Source organism: Patella vulgata, chromosome 3 (assembly GCF_932274485.2).
Source record: "Patella vulgata chromosome 3, xgPatVulg1.2, whole genome shotgun sequence".
NCBI classification, from domain to species: Eukaryota; Metazoa; Mollusca; class Gastropoda; family Patellidae; genus Patella; species Patella vulgata.
Window position 1 is genome coordinate 14,551,764 of NC_065881.2, and position 20,908 is coordinate 14,572,671.

Below are 20,908 nucleotides of genomic sequence, written 5' to 3' on the forward strand. Positions count from 1 at the left end.
TTAAAATTGGCCTCTTTGTTTTGCCTGGCACGGGTAACAGAGACTTTTGGCAAGCGTAAATTCCTGGTCAGTATCGCGTATCCGTATGGATTTTGTGTGTGACGTCATCAATGTGTGTGTATTTCTCACGCGTGATACGGCATACGGATGCGACAGCATGTATCGAACAGTTTTCATACGGAAGAGGTATAACATTGTCGTCTTTTTACTGTCTTTTTTGCTATTTTTAGACGCTGAAAGTATCATAGCGTTTTTATGAATCTATGTGTATCCTAGACCACGAAGGTATATATCTGATGTGACTTTAACCATGATAAAGACTGGAATTGAATCATTATTTTTGATGGTTTTTTCTCGGAATTTGCATACTTTTCTTGTCTGTCTGTCTGTATGCTGGTGATCTATGTGCTAAATTTATGGAGGTGGAACCTTTCAAATTTTATTCTATGGTAAAATGCTATAAACTTTCTGAAATGATACATTAGTGAAAACAAAAATTGCTGTCAAGTCGAAGTCGAAGATCTTTAATAAGATTCGACATTAATTTTTTTAATAGCTCAGCGACTGTTGAGCGACTTTACTCCTTGCATTAATTTGTAGGCTAGGCACTTGACTAGTACTGATGGTGATCATGCCGTAATAGAATTAAGCTCAGCTCAGCGACGCATAACTACGCGACGCGAAAATCTGCCCAAAACTTTAAAACTACACTGACGCAACGTATAGGAAAAATTCCGCTTGCCAAAAGTCTTATTAAGAAAGGAGGCCGTGAGTTCAGTGCACCTATGGAATGACCTCTAAACTGTACGATTATGTACATTTACCATATATTATGTTGTATATTATATATTATGTTCCTGACAATAAACCTATTATAGAAGGGAAGCAGACAGGCACCATATTGTATGATCAGGTTCCTTATAATAAACCTATTATACCTGAAGTATATCCCGTTTTCCTGCTAATCCAGTTCTATAATGAATAAATTCTATTTAACAATATAACGAACTATTTTACAATGTTCATAACAAAACACAACACAAGGTATATATGGATATAACTACATCTCTATTATTTAATAGGCTGACTAGATGGATATTTATCATTAACTTGAAAACGTGACCTGTATGTGTTACGAAACGTGGTTATTAAATAATAAAGAAGTAGTTATATCCATATATACCTTGTGTTGTGTTTTGTTATGAATAGTAGTTAAACCGTTCTTCTAAATGTCATTTAAAGAATTGCTATTTTACAATGTTCGAAGAAGGGTGTTAACTCCAATATCCGATCAAAATTCAATTCTCACGCATTTGACATTTAATTAAAGCAAATGAAACGTAGCACGATATGTTACGCTCAAACTGAACAACTTCCCATCAATATGTCAAAGGTCACACCTGTCCGTTCTGGGCGGTTGGTAATCATATGTTTTAATTGGCTACATCTATTTGTTAAGGCCAGCTCATTTTTGTCAAGGTCGTTGAGATGTAAATATGGTTAGGGCACGTGATTGTTGGCGAGATTGTAGGATAGGGTTAGGGTAAACATTGGGGCTAGGTCCAGGGTTAGGGTTAGGGTTGGCTATGACGAAATGACGAAAAATTGAGCTGGCCTTATCATTTAGCACTAAACGTTTTAACTAACATGTTTGTATAGAATGGCCTGACTAAATAGTATCGTCTTCAAGTATACAGTTCTTGAACCTTGATCAATATAAAAATGTGACGATCGATATATCGATTATCTTGCTAGTCCCGAAATGACCAAGTCTGTGCCTGCGTCGACATTATGAAGAGATAAACAATTTAATTAAAACTTTTAATTCAACAATACGTATGAATAAAGGCTGATAATAAATCATTACAATTTATTTTACAGTCAATACACACGTCTAATGACCACTGTGCGGTAATGTAGTAGTGTGTGTGGGGGGGGGGGGGGGCGAATGGCTAACACGTGGACGCTGTATCATAAGGTCTGTCATTGAGTCAACTGGCGTGGTATTCGATTCCTCGGTTGTACGGGACAACAAGGAGTATGGTCGCCTGTCCTATCTAGTGGGTTTTCTCCGGGTCTTCCGGTTTCCTTCCACTGCTAAAGACCCCTACGCGCAAGCTAATTATTCAAATAAAATTGAACCATGTGTTAGTCCCGAAATGAACTAGTTTCTGTCGAGTGGACGTTAAATATCTCTCTCTCTCTCTATCTATCTATCTATATCTCCGAACCGGCAGATTCTAATAATAAGTCAACCATCGTGATTTCTAAGTGTAAAGGATCTAGTCTAAGGACATCATCTATTCCAGTTCAATCGATAACATGATGAGCAACCCTACAACCCTTACAGGCAATATTTAACCAGCGGTATGTACATCGTTATCAATACATTAGTGATAACCAAGTCTACATAACTGCTCGTCGTGGTCATGAATGTGAGATTCTATACAGTGCTATTCACTTGTTCCACACTTGAAGACCTCGGTTTAGGCAATTGAATATTTTATATATGATCAGTAAAAAGTATTCAAATATCGATGGAAGTTGTAACCCAATTATAAAAACTCCTTTCGTTAATGCAACGATAGGTTGCCAGGCAACGAAACATAAGCTCACACCAATTAAATAATCCGCGAGCACATCAAGGGCATTTACAAGACACTAAAAAAGATCACGTGAAACAGAAATAAGCGAGAGCTTTACGTTGATGTTATAAATAACAAATGTTATGAAATTGCATGGGTGCATGAGAGAGAGAGAGAGAGAGAGAGAGAGAGCAAGAGAGAGAGAGAGAGAGAGAGGGGGTTAATGTCCACGCGACACAAACCTAGGTCATTTCGGGACTAGCATATGGTTCAATTTCATTTCAATAATTCGCTTGCGCATAGCCGTCTTTAGCGGTGGGAGGGGAATCCGGAGGAGGCGGAGAAAACTCACGAGGTTGGACAGGCCACCCTACGTCTTGTCACGTACAACGGGCGAATCGAAACCACACCATTTGATCTCAATGACAGACCTCATGATACAGCGCATACGCGCTAACCATTTGGCGATCCAGCCCCGCTACCTAAAAAGAAAACACTGAATGAAAGTCAAAGTTTGAGTAAGGTCATGTAAAAAGTTGGCCACGCCTGGGTCCTTGGTGATAAACGATACTGACAATGTTTCTGTCGCTGATAACATTTCTTCTTAAATTAAAGATACATTATGTAAGATTTAGATAAAGAGCTAGCCATTCTTGCTATAATAGTTCGAATATAGATAATGTAAAATGAATAATTTGAAAATTTCATTCAAATTACTTTATTGCGAGCGAAGATATTAGCCTTTGAATCTTTGGTTGTTCAAAGCTAAGACTCCTTCCTCCATTTTTAAATTAAATCAAAATATGGCTGAACCGTTCTAATCTATTTAATATCGGAGAAATCCAATGCCATCGGTGGTTGGTTATGGCCTGGATATGTCCAGCTCTGAACGTAGGTCTCTTTACAGTCGACACTACGTCCAGGGAAGCTAGCATTGAATCAATGTCGAAGTAATAGACCGCCCCAGTCAATTATGACTGAAGATTCTAATTTTTTTCAAAGATTCTAATTTTTTTCAAAGATTCTAATTTTTATCCAAATTTCGTTTCGTCGTGTTTTTGGCCGACATTCCTAAATATGGACGTTGACCTATATTTAGAGTGTCATGGCAGCGAAAAGGCAACTTGATAGGTGGAGACGTATTGTTTAACAGCCTGTTGTGTCGCTCATACTGGATCTAGCGAGGTAAGCGAGGTCTTATTTTCTCACTAAGATGTTCCTTTACATTGTTCAGGTATTCACAGGGACTTCCACGCGACCGTTTAGCGGTAAAAAGTTGCCCAGTAAAATTGACTGGGGCGGTCTATTACTTCGACATTGATTCAATGCTAGCTTCCCTGGACGTAGTGTCGACTGTAAAGAGACCTACGTTCAGAGCTGGACTAGGCCTGGATCAGTTAATTAATGTCTAATTAATAATTTAGAAAACATTTCAGGCCTAAAGAAAGACCTGTAATAGGCAGATTTAGCTCTTGCAAAATGTATGTTTAATCTTTCTTTTAAAGGCTTACACTAAGGTGCAATTTAATAGTCCCAATCCAATATTTTGGAATTATTGGCACATCTGAAATCGTATGGATTGTGTTTGCTACATGGAATGTAACAAGTTGGCCATACCTGCTGGGCTTCATATTCCTATAGCAATAGCCCGAGAAATCCCTCTCTGGCCATTGCTAGATTGACTTCTGATTCTTGAGCTTTTGAGGGAGTGTGTTTATTCTTCCCGTTTAATCAAATCTATTCCAAGTACAGCAACATGACAGCCTTTCGTTTAATCTGGGGTCTTCCCTAAAAATTTGGACAGTGATTTAAAGTATTAAAAGCGGCGAAAGTATTGTTGGTCTCCAAGCAGTATATATTGTTTACATTGTAGTCATTTTGATAGCCTCGTTTGTCACGCAATTAATTTTTCTGCATTATTCTACTATGCACTGGTTATTTGGGCGTAATAAATTTCGTGAGTCATGACGTAACATTATGTAAAAATATCGGGGCTCTGTTTAAACACGAATTATATTGTTATTCAGTAAGGTATTGGTTGGTAACCAGTCATAATTTGAAACAGCAATTTGCTTTCATGACAGCAATGTCTGAGTGGGATTAGGTCTAATCAAACGAAACACTGCGAGGAGTATGACTGGGCCATTAGTGATAAAAAAAAACCGCTGTCTTAAAAGGTTTGAATCACCCAACTGCATTCTATCTTCTGAGAGTATTTGATCAAATCAATTCGTCTTCGTTCACCAAATTCCTAGATCTAATCGACCATTAGACTTCAATTATTCTTGAATTCGTCTTCCTCTATTCCTCCAACAAATGGAAACCTTAGATAATAAGGAAAGTATAAAGAAGCCATAGCAGCCGTTTTCTAGTAATGAAAAACTTGTCTATCAATCCGTTTCACGTTGGGACAATATCCGCCATGCACAAACATCTTTATGGGTTGAATAGACAAAACATGTCGTTGGCTTCAATCTTAAACATGTCGTTGGCTTCAATCTTAAACATGTCGTTGGCTTCAATCTTATGGCGTTATATTAGATATAAATAATTTACCAAGCCAGTTGTTAATTAGCGTTCGCCCTGTTAACACCTGCTGCTCCAGTGTTCCAGTTATCCAGTGTTCCAGTTATCCAGTCTTCCAGTTTTTCCAGTCTTCCAGTTACCCATTCACCATGGACCCGATAGTAAAAACCTACCAAGTGCCAGAAGAAGAGACAAGCCGCATATCATACCACGTGGCGGTCAGCAGCACGGAGAGATTAACCGACAGGGGAATCTTGAAGTGCCTGATCGACCTACTCGGCAAGTGGGAAGATATATTAACAATCTACCTAAAAGAAGACGAGTGGCACGTCCATGTAAGAACGAAAGAAGTAAAAAGTAAACTCCTCGATAAAGGGAAACACACGCACATGGGGATAACATATCAGTTCCACAAACGTTTTACCAAAGTAGTCACCCTTACAGTCTACGACTTCCCTGTATCATACTCCGATGATTACTTCCTAGAAATTATGGGTGACATCGGACATGTGAGAACCTTCCAAGACCAACAACTCCCGGGCACCCATGTCTACAAAAGAATAAGAGAAGTGGAAATAGAGATCCAGAACAAGAAATTCAAAGATATACCCCAAGTAATAGTATTAAAAGCACATTACGGAGATGCCCAAGTACGACTAGTAACACCAGGCCAACCTTCTCCATGCTTCAGATGCGAGAAGTTTGGCCATTCACGAAGAGAATGCCCTCTCCGGGCCCCTGAAAAAGACAAGAAAAAGAAGACAGCTCCAATAATCCCAACAGTCCCACCAACCACAGTAAAGACAGTACAAAACAGCAAGTCAACAGTTCCAGAAAATAAACCACCAGTAACCCAGTCTCCACCAGTCGAACCAAAAGCTCCAAAATGAAGAAGAGAGGATGGAGCCAGATCAACATCAGAAAAATCAGACTTTGAATTTTCTAAACCAAGACCCCCTCCATTAAAGATAAACGAAAGTAATATTGAAATACAAGAATGCAGCTACCATCCCTCTACGTCAACACCTCGCGACATAAGTTTTGATATTAATATCCACAGTATAATCAGCAACAATAGCACATTCGACGACTAAAAAAATATATAACACGTGATTGTCTGCGATATCACTTCGGTGGAAGCGGACGTAAAATACAACTAACTCATCACATTTCAATTGTTAATTAGCGTTTGCCCTGTTAACATCTATCTTGTGTTTAGTGGATTATTGGATAATTAGGATCACTCTATACTGTAAGTTATACTTCATTTTTTTTCTTTACTATTATTTGTTTTAAATAACTTAGTTAATTTCGTCACCTAAACAACTCAAGTTAGCGGGCGGGCTAATCTTAGTTGTTCAACAAAGTTAGGCTTCAGACTTTCGTCCTTTTCGACCCCTTCCCCAAATCCCACCCTATTCCTCTCGTCCTATAGCTGACTCAACTTAATTTTATTCTTATCATATTTTTAGCTTATTTTCTCAACTATTTACCACCTATATTTATATTTTTTGGAAGAATTGCATTTATTATGGCCATGAATTACTCAAACGCCTTGGTGAACTCACCAAGACGGTATCAGGCGTATTCATTACCAGGCTAATTCATTACCGGTAAAATCGGCGTATTCATGACCAGTATATTATAGGGTTGAGTGGTCTCGCATCAAGGATGGTGCGTGATTACAAATACATTGTGCTATGTTCGCCTAAAGAGGGGAAATCCTTCAAGGGCACAAAAGTCTCGAAAATCGGAGATGAAATTAGGACAAAATGGGAGACAGCAGCTCTCCCAGACATCAGAATACTGGCAAACGGAAACGCCAGACTAGGATTCCAAAATATGGAGGACGCCCAATTGGCGACAAACATTAAAACGTTAGGGAATATAAAGGTTGAAATCTCCATGTCGGAGCATAACCAAACAGACAGAGTAATAATATATAACATTCCAAAAGATTACACAGACGAGGAGATCCTGGACAACCTCAAACTGGGAGGTTACAAACCCCTGGCAATTTACCAATACCCGGTACGACCAGGCAAAACAATCAGGACGGTCCAACTAACCTTCAAAAAGGATGATACCCCGCAGGGTATTATCTACATGCTATATGAAAGAAGGTCTGTTCACCCATATATACCCAAAGTCAAAAGGTGCCCAAAGTGCCAGAGAATGTGGTAACAACCACAAAACCGAGGAATGTAGGGCCACTCAGACAAAATGTGTCAACTGTAAAGGGAATCACGGAGCTGATTCACCAAAATGCCCCAAATATATAAACACAAAGTCAATCTTGACCATGCAGTACATGCATGGCATCTCTCACAAAGAAGCCACGGCTCATATTAATAATAAAACCATACCCGAACAAAAAAAAGTAGTAAATCCTCCTAGCAAAGAGGAAGTAACAAAAGACAACAATAAAACTTTCACTCCCCAATTTAAAAGCATAAAAGAGTTTGTCAACTTCTGCAAAGAATTGACTAAACTAGGAAAAATAACAAATGAGGAAGAAAGAAACATAGAAGTAGGGAAAGTTATAATAAATCATGTAACTAACACGTCAAAAATGAACAGAGTTACCCAAACCCCATCAAAAAAAGGAAAACTCCCTCAAACAGAAAGGGCTCCAGAAACAGAAGAAACAAATATGCCCCCACCCTCCGCAACTAAATCAAAGGAAAACCGAAGAAGCCGTAGTCAATCAAGACCGGCTAAAAGAAACATAAGTTCAGTTGTCAATGAAGACGAAGACAATTCATTAAGGCATGGAAACAATCCCATGATTACTGACAATGAAATAATCAACCAAGACAAGCGCAAATGCAGCGTAAACAATAGCGAAGATGTTTTCTAAAAATAATCTAAAATACTAAAACAACAAATTACTAACAATTAAGATGGCGAAGCCAATTAATATCTTTCAACTTAACGTAAATGGGCTGCGGTCTCGTTTGATAGAACTCAAACAATATGTCTATCAAAACAACCCAGACATACTATGTATACAAGAGACACGGTTAACTCCCAAAAACTATGATATCAATTTGGACAGTTACACAATGGTGAGGCATGATCGACCGGGCCAATCAAAAGGAGGCGGTCTCGCCATCTATGTTAAAAACAACATCCCTTTTAGCAGATTAACAATAAATCAATCAAGTAAATTAGAATTAATGGCGATTGACATTGCTATAGGAAACAAACAAACTTTAAGCATAGTAAATGTCTACAACCCACCAGCTACTAAAACAAAAAACAAAGACTACGATAGGATTTTCAAACAAATTCCGGGAGACAACCTAATCATATGTGGGGACTTCAACTGCCATCATAAGGCATGGGGCTCACCAGCGAGCGACACAGATGGGAAGGAACTGTACGAGTACATAGAAGGAACCCATATTGATCTGACACTAGCCTCAACAAAACTATTCCCTCATTGCAATTGGGGAGTAGGAGACGAAACATTAGGCAGCGATCACATAGGAAATCCCCCAAACCTTGGTGGTCAGAAAATCTTCAGACTCTAGTCAACACCCGAAAATCGGCACTACGAAAATACAAACGTAGGCCGAACGAGGTAACAAAAAATTACTACCATGAGGCTAAACTGTCCGCAGAATCAGAAATCAAACAAGCCAAAAAAGAAAACTGGCAAAAGTTTTGCGGCTCCCTAAATGATCGAACAAAAATTAAAACAGTATGGAACAAAATATCAGGAATCACCGGTAAAAAACTAAGACAAAATATTAAACTATAAAACAGAAACAGCCCTAAATAATACGCACAAAGCAAACCTGTTAGGCCAGACTTACGCGGATGGCTCAAGCAACAGCCAACACAACGAAACTTTTAAGGCCATTAAAAACAAATTTTTAAAAACCAAACCGCCAATAATACACCAAGATGCGGATAACGAAACAGATCTCAATAATCCCATTAATATAGATGAGTTGAAAAAAGCTTTACGGACTAAAACCGACAGTGCAGAAGGGCTAGACTGTGTAAAATACACAATGCTGAAAAATCTACCCGAGAAAGTAAAGTGTAAAAGTTCTAAATTTGTTCGAGCTTCATTCTAAACACGTAAAGCGTCAACGAAAATAAATTTTGCCATTTTGAAAATAGAAATAACATGAAATACAATACAATAGCAAACACGCGGAACAAATAAAGAAATTAGATTATACATTGTCTTACAGATGGATTACGTAAGAGCTAAATCAGTCGATTTGCAGGTCTTTATTTTGGCTTCAAATGTTACATAAACTATTCTTTGGACATTTATATACATGAAAAGCCGCCAATCAACTCTTGATGTGATAGGATTCTCGGGATTTTCAACGGATTTAAACACGATTGGCGGTTATTGGTTTAATTTTAAAAATGGATTATCGAGACTTTGTTTGTTGACAATCGAGAATGGCGGTTAATGATTTAGTTTTAAAAATGGATAATCGAGACTTTGTTGACAAATCCAAAAGTAATTTGAGTGAAATTTTCAAGATATTGCATTTTCATTATCTATTTTTGAACTATTATAGCGAGAACTCTGATCTCTTTATCTAAATCTTATTAAGAAATTACACAATAGATGATAGTACAATATTAATCTAATATATACCACCACAAGGTTGAAGCCAAAGAAATGCTTCGGATATTTCAATACCTTATGGCGGATATCGGCCCAACTAACACAGTTTGATGGATAAGTTTCTCACCATAACCAGGAATCTAATATACCGCCATACAACCTAAATTCTAAAACGCTGTAAAATGACAGATGTTTTCAGAATATATTTGAGAATGTCTGAGTAATTCCGAGCATTTTCTTGAAAAGAATTTTACCAAGACATTAAACCGTCTGAAGATGGAATCCCACTGGCGTCAATCCCATTAAATATCAGTTTAAAACGTTACGTAAAGAAATCTTTTAAATCGCCTTTCGATCGACCAGAATTTATTGGAAAGAGAAATAAAATGAAATTGTGTTTAACCTCCTACTGTTCTTGGGCCTGTTTCACGAAATTTTAACTAAGATAAAATCCAAATTTTAGTAATTTGATTGGATAATATTAGATTGATTTTAGTGCTTAACCAATCAAAATTGAAGTATCTGATAAAATTTGGATTTTAACTTTAGTTAAAATTTCGTGAAACAGGGCCCTGTACAGACTGGGCTAATGAAGAGGAGTGCACATCATACGGTGTGCTTGCTGTGAGGAACAATTTTACCCGGACAGTGGCACTAAAATTACGCCACGATTCTACTCGCACCAACTCAATTATTGAGACTGATAGAACTGTGACAGGACTGAATTCACCCATTCACAATTTTGTCAATCAGGCAATACCTAAATCCTAAATTAGCGAGACTTATAGAACTGTGACAGGGCTGGATTATGTTTCACGCATTTATAATTCCACAAATTAGGAACGTTCCTGACTAACAATCGAGTTTCTCCAATGTGTTGATCGAATGAACTGCAATCGTTGTCACTAGTCGAACGAGTAGGATAACCTTCTATTGGAACAAAGTTCCATTTCATTGATGCTGGTGAGAATTGGTCCAAGTAATGAAATAACGTCCACTCCACACAGCCTAAGTCTTTACGGGACTAACATGTGGTAGGAAGATGTAATGAGAAGATTAAACAGGTCATACCTGAAAGATGTCTTGAAGTAATCTCCGTACAGCGACCACACTATCAAACCACGCCTATACTCATCCACACAATTATAATATAAAATCGACTTGGAAACGTGGAAGTAATTAAATCATTAATGGGAATTTCCTAAATATGAAAGACGAATAGACTACACACTGTCTCGATTGATGAACACCTCACAAAACGATACTATACAATACGTTAAGGAGTTATGATATCTTAATTAATCCTTAATTAATATCTTTCATGTCCATATTGTAATGTTATTACTGCTCTGTTTATTACCCCTTGGATGGATTCAAATCTTAATTAATTAATCCTTAATCAATATCTTTGATGTTCATATTGTTATTACGACTCTGTTTGTCAGCCCTGTGAATGATTCACATAGTAATTTTTAATTAATTGTTTAATCAATATCCTCTATGTTTATTTGGTAATGTTATTATTGTACTTTTTTTTAGCCCTTTGATGGTTTCATATTAGTTATTGTTTTTTGTTACCTTGTTGTATATAATTTGATTTCTTGCCATTACACTGTCATTACTTACTTGAGAACGACAAGAGGAACTTGTTGAAACGTAGTGTGAAATAAACCCAGTGATTGCTTTCCATATAAATTTGTGTTTTATATAATACGTTAAAAGACGGCATAATCCGATTGATGGATACTCCACAAAGCTATACTATACAATACGTTAAAAGACGTCGTAATCCGATTGATGAAATACACCACACGCGACAGTTAGGCTTATGCTATGTGTTAAAGAGGACAACAAGCGATTTTCCTTTCCGGTTTTAATAATAAAAAATAAAAAATTAAATTAATATCTCGTGACAAAAAATTTATTTTGCATTGTTACAGTGGTGATTATTTCTAAATTATATATTTATAATGTATGGAAACCGTGTTGAAAATCGTTGGTCGATCGCCTCCTTTAATTGACGGCGCAATCGGAACACCTCTAAACAATGTCTGAAATAATTGGAAACTGTCAAGTTGAAGGATTCGATGACATCAACTATTTACATGATGAGTGTCAACGATGACGTACACCAAGTTCCATCGATTTTTCTTCTCTTTAATCTGTCATTCGGTTTCATATTTTAATTATAGTTTGATGCGTGCCATGAAAAACAAACTCAAGTTTTTTTTAAAGAACCAATCGACGTTATTTATTAATTTGATCGGTGTTTGATGATACATAAAAATAATATTTGATGCACGCCATGAAAACAAATTGAAGTTGTTTATGAAAGAATTGATGTCAGTTTTTATTTTGATCGATCATGTCTAATGGTTAACTAAAATAATATTTGTCTGGAAGTTTGTTATTGACATTGATTTAATTGGATTTTTTGTTAAACGTGTGTGCGTGCCGAATGTGGAGAAAGGGTTGTTGTTTTGTGGTTGTTTTGTGTTTGTTTGTATCAAGTGAAATGTAAAAAAACAAGCCAACAGTGAGGCTGATGTCCCCCGCCGAAATTGCAAAATAAATAGATGACACATATTAATTAATCGCACATTTATTTTTTTCACTAAGTTTCATCACTCTCTATCAGATAGAATCAAGATTATCTTGTCCCAAACCATCGACAAATGAAATCGATTAGCTCTGCTTAGCTTCAGCTCGAAATGTTAATTATTGAACTCAGTCAAGACATTCACCTAATGAACATCTACATATACATCAAGTTTAAACATTCACCTAATAGACACCTATGCCAAGTTTGAACATTCTACCTCAATTAGAAGGAGAGTTATTGTGTTCCAAAGTTTCTACCAATCAAATTGCTTATCACTCTGCTTACCCTCAGCAAAAAATGTTCATTATCGAACTTAGTTAAGGTATTCATATAATAAATCTATACACCAAGTTTCATCAATCTCACTTAATTAGAACTAAAGTTATCGTGTCCCAAAGCATCAACCAATCAAATTGCTTATCTCTGCTTACCCTAAGCAGAAAATGCTCATCTTCGAACTCCATCAAGGCATTGACCTAATCAACACATACACCAAGTTTGAACATTCTAGCTCAATTAGGAAGAGAGTTATCATGCCCCAAAGTATCAACCAATCAAATTGCTTATCTCTGCTTACCCTAAGCGGAAAATGCTCATCTTCGAACTCCATCAAGGCATTGACCTAATAAACACATACACCAAGTTTGAACATTCTAGCTCAATTAAAAGTTATCGTGTCCCAAAGCATCAACCAATCAAATTGCTTATCTCTGCTTACCCTAAGCGGAAAATGCTCATCTTCGAACTCCATCAAGGCATTGACCTAATCAACACATACACCAAGTTTGAACATTCTAGCCCAATTAGGAAGAGAGTTATCGTGTCCCAAAGCATCAACCAATCAAATTGCTTATCTCTGCTTACCCTAAGCGGAAAATGCTCATCTTCAAACTCCATCAAGGCATTGACCTAATAAACACATACACCAAGTTTGAACATTCTAGCTCAATTAGGAAGAGAGTTATTGTGTCCCAAAAAGTGTGACGGACAGACAGACGGACGGACGGACAGACAGACGGACGAACCCATTTTAATAGTCCCCTGCTTTCTTCGAAAGGCGGGGGACAAAAATTTACTGACGGCACCATAAGAGAATCAATAAAATAGACGTTGATATCGCAATCTGATTAAAGTTACAAGTTCATATTTTTAAGTTATATTTTTAAAATGTATTAAAATAAAGCCTAAAAATAGATGGTATCTATAAACAGTCCTACCTTGTTAAAGAATAATCCTATTAATCCTATAATTCACTATTGCCAGTTGTGAAATGGGCAAAAATATCATTTTCAACTTTAAATTCAAACGTTTGAAGATAGCTATTCTGTGGTGGGGAACAGGAAAACAAGGGAGGTAATTGTGTTATTATTTCCGGTGTGAAGATTTTTAAGTGTTAGAAAGACAATCTATTGAGCAAAAGACATAGAAATAATCATGTTTTGATTTTCTTTGAAAATATACTATTTAAAAAAAGTAGGGGATATTTGATTTTTAAGTGTTATTAAAGTCACCTAATGAAACTGACGAAGAAAAAAATGACAAAATGAAATGAAGTTCACATTCATCGATTTATTCCAAATGATCGTTAGACTAAGTAAGGCACAGACTGACCATTATAAGGGTAAAATGATACCCGGGGTCAAACAGCAAAGTTACCACAGCATCACAACCATGTCAGTAACGGGTAAATCCTCCTCTGTTTGCCAAACAAGCATTGATCCGACGTGGCATACTCCTAATGAGACGTCTAAGGTCATTTTGGTCCAGATTGTCCCATTCCTGTTGCAACGCAGCAGCAAGTTCTTGGACATTGGCAGGACGTTGTTGACGTTGACGTAACCTCTGTCCAAGCATGTCCCAGACATGCTCGATGGGGGAGAGGTCGGGACTCAGTGCTGGCCAAGGTAATGTGGTGATGTTCTGTTGTTGGAGGTAACCTGTAACGATCCTGGCCCTGTGACATCTTGCGTTGTCATCCTGGAAGATGAAACGGCGGCCATGACGTCGTGCGAACGGCACAACATGGGCTGCCAAGATGTTGTCCCGGTAGTACTGGCCTGTAACACGCCCTGCAACAACATGTAAAGCCGTTCTTCCAGCAACAGTGATGCCTCCCCACACCATAACAGAACCACCCCCAAATCGATCATGTCTGATGACGTTAACGTCTTGGAAGCGCTCGTTTCGACGACGCCACACCCTCCTACGTCTGTCCAAAAAATCAACAGTGAACTTTGACTCGTCTGAAAACATCACATTGCTCCAGCGTCGATTATCCCAGTGTTGACGATACCTATACCAACGACGTCTTGCCTGAATGTGATGATCTCTCAAACAAGGGATCACGCGAGGACGTCGGGCGCGAAGGTGACCCCTATGCAGTCGATTCCGAATCGTCTGGCCACTGACTCTCACACCAGTGTCTGTTTGAAGACGAGCGCTGATCTGATTTGCTTTGATGACACGATTTCTCAAGGCCAAGGTACGGATAAATCGATCCTGGGCTTGAGTTGTCGCCCTTGGTCGACCTGGGCGTGATCTGTCCTGTACAGATTGTGTATCACGGTATCTGGACCATAGCCTGCTTATGACAGACTGAGAAACATTCATCGTCCGCGCCACAACCGCCTGTGTTGTGCCGATCTGTAGCATGCCAAGGGCACGTAACCTTTCATTTTGGGTAAGCCGACGCATATCAAAATTTGTTTTCTGGTCACTAAAACAATTAATGCCACAATGACTGTAACATTCAAAGTCAGAGTCGTGCAAATCTTGGGTTGGACCCCATGATGATCCCAAGCATCACCTGCATTCCATGCGGTAGCTATTGGTGCGTTTGGGCGTCACATGTAACTGGAAATGTTTCTTCTGTTAGGTTCTATAGTGACTTTGAATAGTATATGAAATTGTAACTTTAAAATACAGGGCCCTGTTTCTCGAATTCTTAACTAAAGATAAAACCCAAATTTTAGTAGATAGTTCAAGTCTGATTGGCTAAGCACTAAAAGCAATCTAATATTATCCAATCATATTAATAAAATTGGGATTTTATCTTAGTTGAAGTTTCGTGAAACAGGCCCCAGATCTATATTTCGTTTCAATTTGTTTTTATACTTTCGATGGCCTACACTACATGAAGATTTGACAAGTTGGACGCGAAGGTCGTGTCAGGGAGGTCGTAGGAGTGGCTTTTGACCCTATGACGTCAGCTATTGAATAACCAATCAGCGTTGGCGTTTCTAGTAGTTTACCCACAGTTCCGTGTATGACACGCCAAGAAGTTGCCGTAACAGACTGTTTCATTGGTTTATCCCTCACTTCAGCCAAAACGCCGGTAATATAACAATTCTTCCATATCCTCGTGTAGTAAAGAAAAGTAAAACGAAATTTTGAACTATAAGAAACGAAACGGATCTGTGTTTAAATCAGATTGTTGATATCGCTGCTAATGGAATTTTTAAAATTGAATTGAAAAATGTCTTTGAATAAGAACTCAATCCTGTATTCCGCGTGTGGTTTAATGCGAAGCTATGGCTATCTATTAATTGTTGCGTCTTGGATTATTTCTAAAATCTAAAAAAAAATAAAAAATTCTCAAATGTGTTGATCGAATGAACTACAGAGAGAGAGAGAGAGAGAGAGACGTAATGAGAAGCCTAAACAGGTCATACCTGAACGACATTTTGAAGGAATCTCTGCACAGCGAACATCAGATCACGACACAATTGTAAAATCCATAATCTACATGGAAACGTGTAAATAATTAAATGACTAACAGGCGTTTTCCATTAAGAGAAACAAAACAAGACATAAAGAAGTCTAAATAGCTTTCTTTAATGTCCGCTTCCACTGAAGTGATATCGCAGAGAAGACTTACTGAATGCCACGATTGATGAAACACCCCACTATATGATGCGTTAATATACGGCGCAATCCGATTGGTGAAATACTCCACAAGCGACACGTTTCCAAAATTCCGTATGGTCCCTTGCCCATTGTGTATTTTGGTTTAAATTCAAATTTAACCAATACCATATTCCTTGCCGATGACGAAGGCATCGGGTGTTTTCGCCAATATTTAATTCTATGTTAACTTCAGAATTGTTAGTATAAATATAGTATTTATTTGAGAATTATGACGATTGTCATAAGGCCTTAAATCGAGTTATTGCAAACATTTCGCATGGAACTCTCGCGATTTGTGTTCCTGGAGTTTATAAGCTTTCTAAAAATGTATCGTTTGTTTAGTAGGGAGGCCCTTGTAGCGGAATTTCACGCTGGAAATTTTGGCTGCAAGTCTAATATATTAAACTGACCTGCGATTTCTTCCCCCAGATTTAGAGAAGTTTACAAAGTGCATTTTTACAAGAACACGAAATAATTTAAATCCAATTTTAAATCCTGTAGCTTGATTTCACAAACATATGTTTGCAATGTGTCACTGTGGTGTGTGTGACCCACCAATGTGTTACTGTGTTATGGCCACAGATCACTAAAGATTTCACCATTGACTTTAATTTTAATTCTCGTATCTTAGACCGGCTCTAACTTTTTCCCAAATTTTCGTTTGGTAGAACGCTTTCTACCACAGATGGAGCAACATTTGGCAACCTCTTGCCCAAAAGCACATATGGGGTTCTTCATGAAAAACTTGAGATACACAAGCTGGAAGTAGAGACTGCTACTCTTGTATCCTTCCGCATCAAAACAATGAATATTCACCAAAACCTGGCAGAAAATGTATTTTCAAACCCTTTTCTTCGATTCTACACCAAAAAGTCAACAAAAATCGCCATGCTAAAGGGGGGAAAAAGGGAGAGGAAGACTAAAAATAGCTTTGGCCCTTGTTTCGTGGATGACAACTTAGGAATATTTGGTGATCTGTGTGCTTGTGTACGACCCACCAATACCGGATATAGAAGACTCCTATTCATTCTTATAAACCTATAACGATAAATCTCTTTGATTTTTGGGGTATATTCATCCGGAATAACTTGCGGTCTGAATATAGAGAGGAATTTTGGGTTATTCTTTAGAAAGTTTTTCTTTAAACCTGTATCAGGTTATTCTTCCAGTTTTTTTCCATAAGAAAACATGATATAAGGTTTTTCTTACTAGAATTCTGAGATATTCTCATTTTACGTACATAAGCAAGATAAAGTCCTCGACTTCGGTTATGCTGGGAAAGAAAGACTTCGGGAAAAACCCTCCAAAGATATTCAGTCTTTTATTCCCCAGCATAACCTCAATTTCGTGCTTAATCCTAAACATAATAAATGAAATGATTTAACGTCCTATACCGTTTCTGCACCAACCGGGCTATTGCTGATGACATACACCATACAGTGTATTATGCGGGAAATTTTATCCAGCCAGCGGTGTATCCACATACCCTTCGTCTCTTAAATCGAATTCCAACTGTCAACTGATCTTTTACGTGCATGCCAACGTGTAAACAGGGCCTTCGGTTTTCAATCCGAACGATTAGGCGCTTTTTCGTGTTCTGTTCCGAAACCCCTAAAAATGGGGGAACCACGTTGGCAATTCCCGAGGAACTTTCTCGTCCAATACAGAAATCGCGTCCGGACCCCTCCTGGAGAGAGAGGGAGAGAGATGGGTTTTAACATCCACTCGACACAAACTAGGTCATTTCGGGATTAACATACGGTTTAATTTTATTTCAATAATTCGCTTGCGCGTAGGGATATTTAGCAGTGGGAGGAAACCGGAGGACCCGGAGAAAACCCACGAGGTTGGACAGGCGACCCTACTCCTTGTCACGTACGACCAGGGAATCGAAACCACGCCAGTTGACTCAATGACAGCCTTTCTGATACAGCTTACACGCGCTAACCATTCAGCCATCCAATCCCATTCCTGGATAGAGAACCAGCGCCTTAAACACTGCGCCACCGTGGCTACCCGTTTTGAGCGATTGTCATTGTCAGTAGATACTTAAATACCTCCATTTCGTTTCACTTAATGATATAGATTAATTGAACTTTAAACGTGTGTGTGTGGGGGGGGGGGGGTGGATGGCCGAATGGTTAGCACGTGCGTGCTGTATCATAAAGCCTGTCATTGAGTCAACTGGCGTGGTTTCGAATCCCCGTTTGTACGTGACAAGGAGTAGGGTCGCCTGTCCAACCTCGTGGGTTTTCTCCGGGTCCTTCGGTTTCCTCCCACCGCTAAAGACCCCTACGCACAAGCGAATTATTGAAATAAAATTAAACCATATGTTAGTCCCGAAATGACCTAGTTTGTGTCGAGTGGACGTCAAACCACATCTCTCTCTCTCTCTCTCTCTCTCTCTCATAAACATGTGAAATACTTTCTTGACTATTTAGCGTAACGTCTCCTTACCTTCACAACACTTTCATAGATTCAGCTGATCGTATCAACAAATCTTCAAATAGCTCGAATACCCAGTACACCATTTAATTCAGCTGATCGTATCAACAAATCTTCGAATAGCTCGAATACCCAGTACTCCATTTAACTACATGTATTTACAAGTTAAAACATCTTGACCTCCCCAAACCTTCCTTTAACGTTACACATAAACACTTGATGTGATAAAAACACACCAACTCTCTATAGAATATATGTATGTAAGAGTTCAGACGAATGAAAGAAACTGAGTGGCAAGTTTCTCAGCCTAGACAAAGAACCATCCTATACACCGTGCTGTGTAAAGTTTGTCAGTCGTGAGAACCAAGCTATAACCGCTCTTTGCTATAACGTTTCTCAGTCTAGAGGAACCACGCTATAACCGCGCTAGATGTAGCCATGTAAAGAACGGTCTATAGATTTCTTCACGCTTTACCCCAGTGCGGCACGGCGTCAAACAATTCCATCCTGATGAAATTCTCTTTTAATACTGCGATAGTACTGACGGCGCGAAACATTAGCACGAAGCAATAATACAGAATAAAAGTAACCTCTGGGGTAATTCCGTCTAGGAGGAACCAAACTATAACCGCGCTACATGTAGCCATGCAAAGAACAGTATAGATTTCTTCACGCTTTAATCCACGGCGTCAAGCCGGTCCATCCTGATGAAAGTCTCTTTTAATACTGTGATAGTACTGACCGCGCGAAATATTAGCATGGAGTAATAATACAGAATAAAAGGAACCAAACTATAACCACGCTAAATGTAGCTGTGTAAAGGCGGTATAGATGTCTTCACGCTGTAACCCAGTGTGGCACGGCGTCAAACAGTTCCATCCTGATAAAAGCCTCTTTTAATACTGTGATAGTACTGACCGAGCGAAACTTTAGCACGGAGCAATAATATAGAAAAAAATTAACCTCCGGGGAAATTCCGTCTTGGCTAACATCACAACATGATTATAAACATCTGCACAACAAAAACACTACACCTACTTGTAGTATACTGTTTCAATAAGTAACATTTGTTATAATACCACCACACAATGCCCACATGTTATAAACAGATTTAACTCCATACCTACTTGTAGTATATTATATCAATAAGTAGCATTTGTTATAATACCACATAATGCCCACATGATATAAAGACGTTAAATAGGGTTTAACGTCCTATTATTGTATTGCAACCGGGGTAATAAATTGAACCATGTTAGTCCCGAAATGACTAGTTTGTGTCGAGTGGACGTTAATCCCCATTTCTCTCTCACACCATTTGTTATAATACCACACAATGTCCACATGTTATAAACACGTTTAATGGGGTTTAACGTCCTTTTATTCTGTAGAAACAGGGTTAATAAAACCTCGCTGTAAATTGCTGAGGGTTGAACCTGCGCCTTGCCAAAGTCGTTATACAGAAACATAATATATGCTGAAAAAGGTCCGGATCTCCCCTGGATGTCAACTATCACGTACAATAGCCACCAAATGGCCAGGACAAGGGTCGGGCTAATGTCAGCAAGGAGATGCGGTGGTTCGCCTCTAATGTTAGTCGAGAACGTTCCTTAGTTTCCCCTTGTCAGTCATTATATAGAACGGGGGATCGGGTAAGGGGCAATGTGCAGTCGTGCGGATGGGACGGAAACCGAGCTCTCGTGTACACATTGGCAGTTGGAATTCGATATAAGAGCAGGCCGTAGCGCTGCTGTCCGAGCAAAATTTGCCTCATAACACAATGTATGGCGTATGCCCGTCTTCATTAGTGCAGTGTCACGGTGGTGAAGTGGGTAAGACGCGGGCTCGCTAGCCTGGAGGTCGGGTGTTCGATCTCTGTATTGGCCGAGAAAGTTTTTCCAGATTTTTCGGCGCGGTTTCCCCTTGTCAGTTATGCAGGACAGAGGGCCTGACAGGGACAGCTGTCTAGTCGTTCGGATGATACGAACAACCGAGGTCCGGTGTACACATTGGCATGCACCTAAAAGATCCCTTGACAGTTTGAAATCGATATAAGAGTACGCCGTATTGCCGCTTTCCAGTAAAAATTTCCCTTATTCCCGTCTTCATTAGCCCAGTTCGGAGCAGAACAGAAGGATGTTAAACCCCATTTCATTTCATTTCTAATGACAGTAAAGATGACAAATATGCTGAAAGGCGTATAGCTACGTTACCTGTTTAATCTGATTGCTTGGTTGATGTTAC

At 38.7% G+C, this 20,908-nt stretch overlaps 1 protein-coding gene across 4 annotated transcripts in view; it reads right to left on the reverse strand.

Moving 5' to 3' along the window:
* Window positions 1-20,908, reverse strand: part of LOC126816184 (TWiK family of potassium channels protein 7) — a 58,343-nt gene that overhangs the window by 12,101 nt on the left and 25,334 nt on the right. Inside the window, exon 1 of one of the 4 annotated variants that reach the window (XM_050542448.2) lies at window positions 18,677-19,554. The exons of the other annotated variants lie outside the window; for them this stretch is intronic. The gene's annotated coding sequence lies outside the window, so the exon portion shown is untranslated. Of the gene's footprint in view, window positions 1-18,676; window positions 19,555-20,908 lie in introns of those variants that run through there. 4 annotated transcript variants of the gene reach the window in all.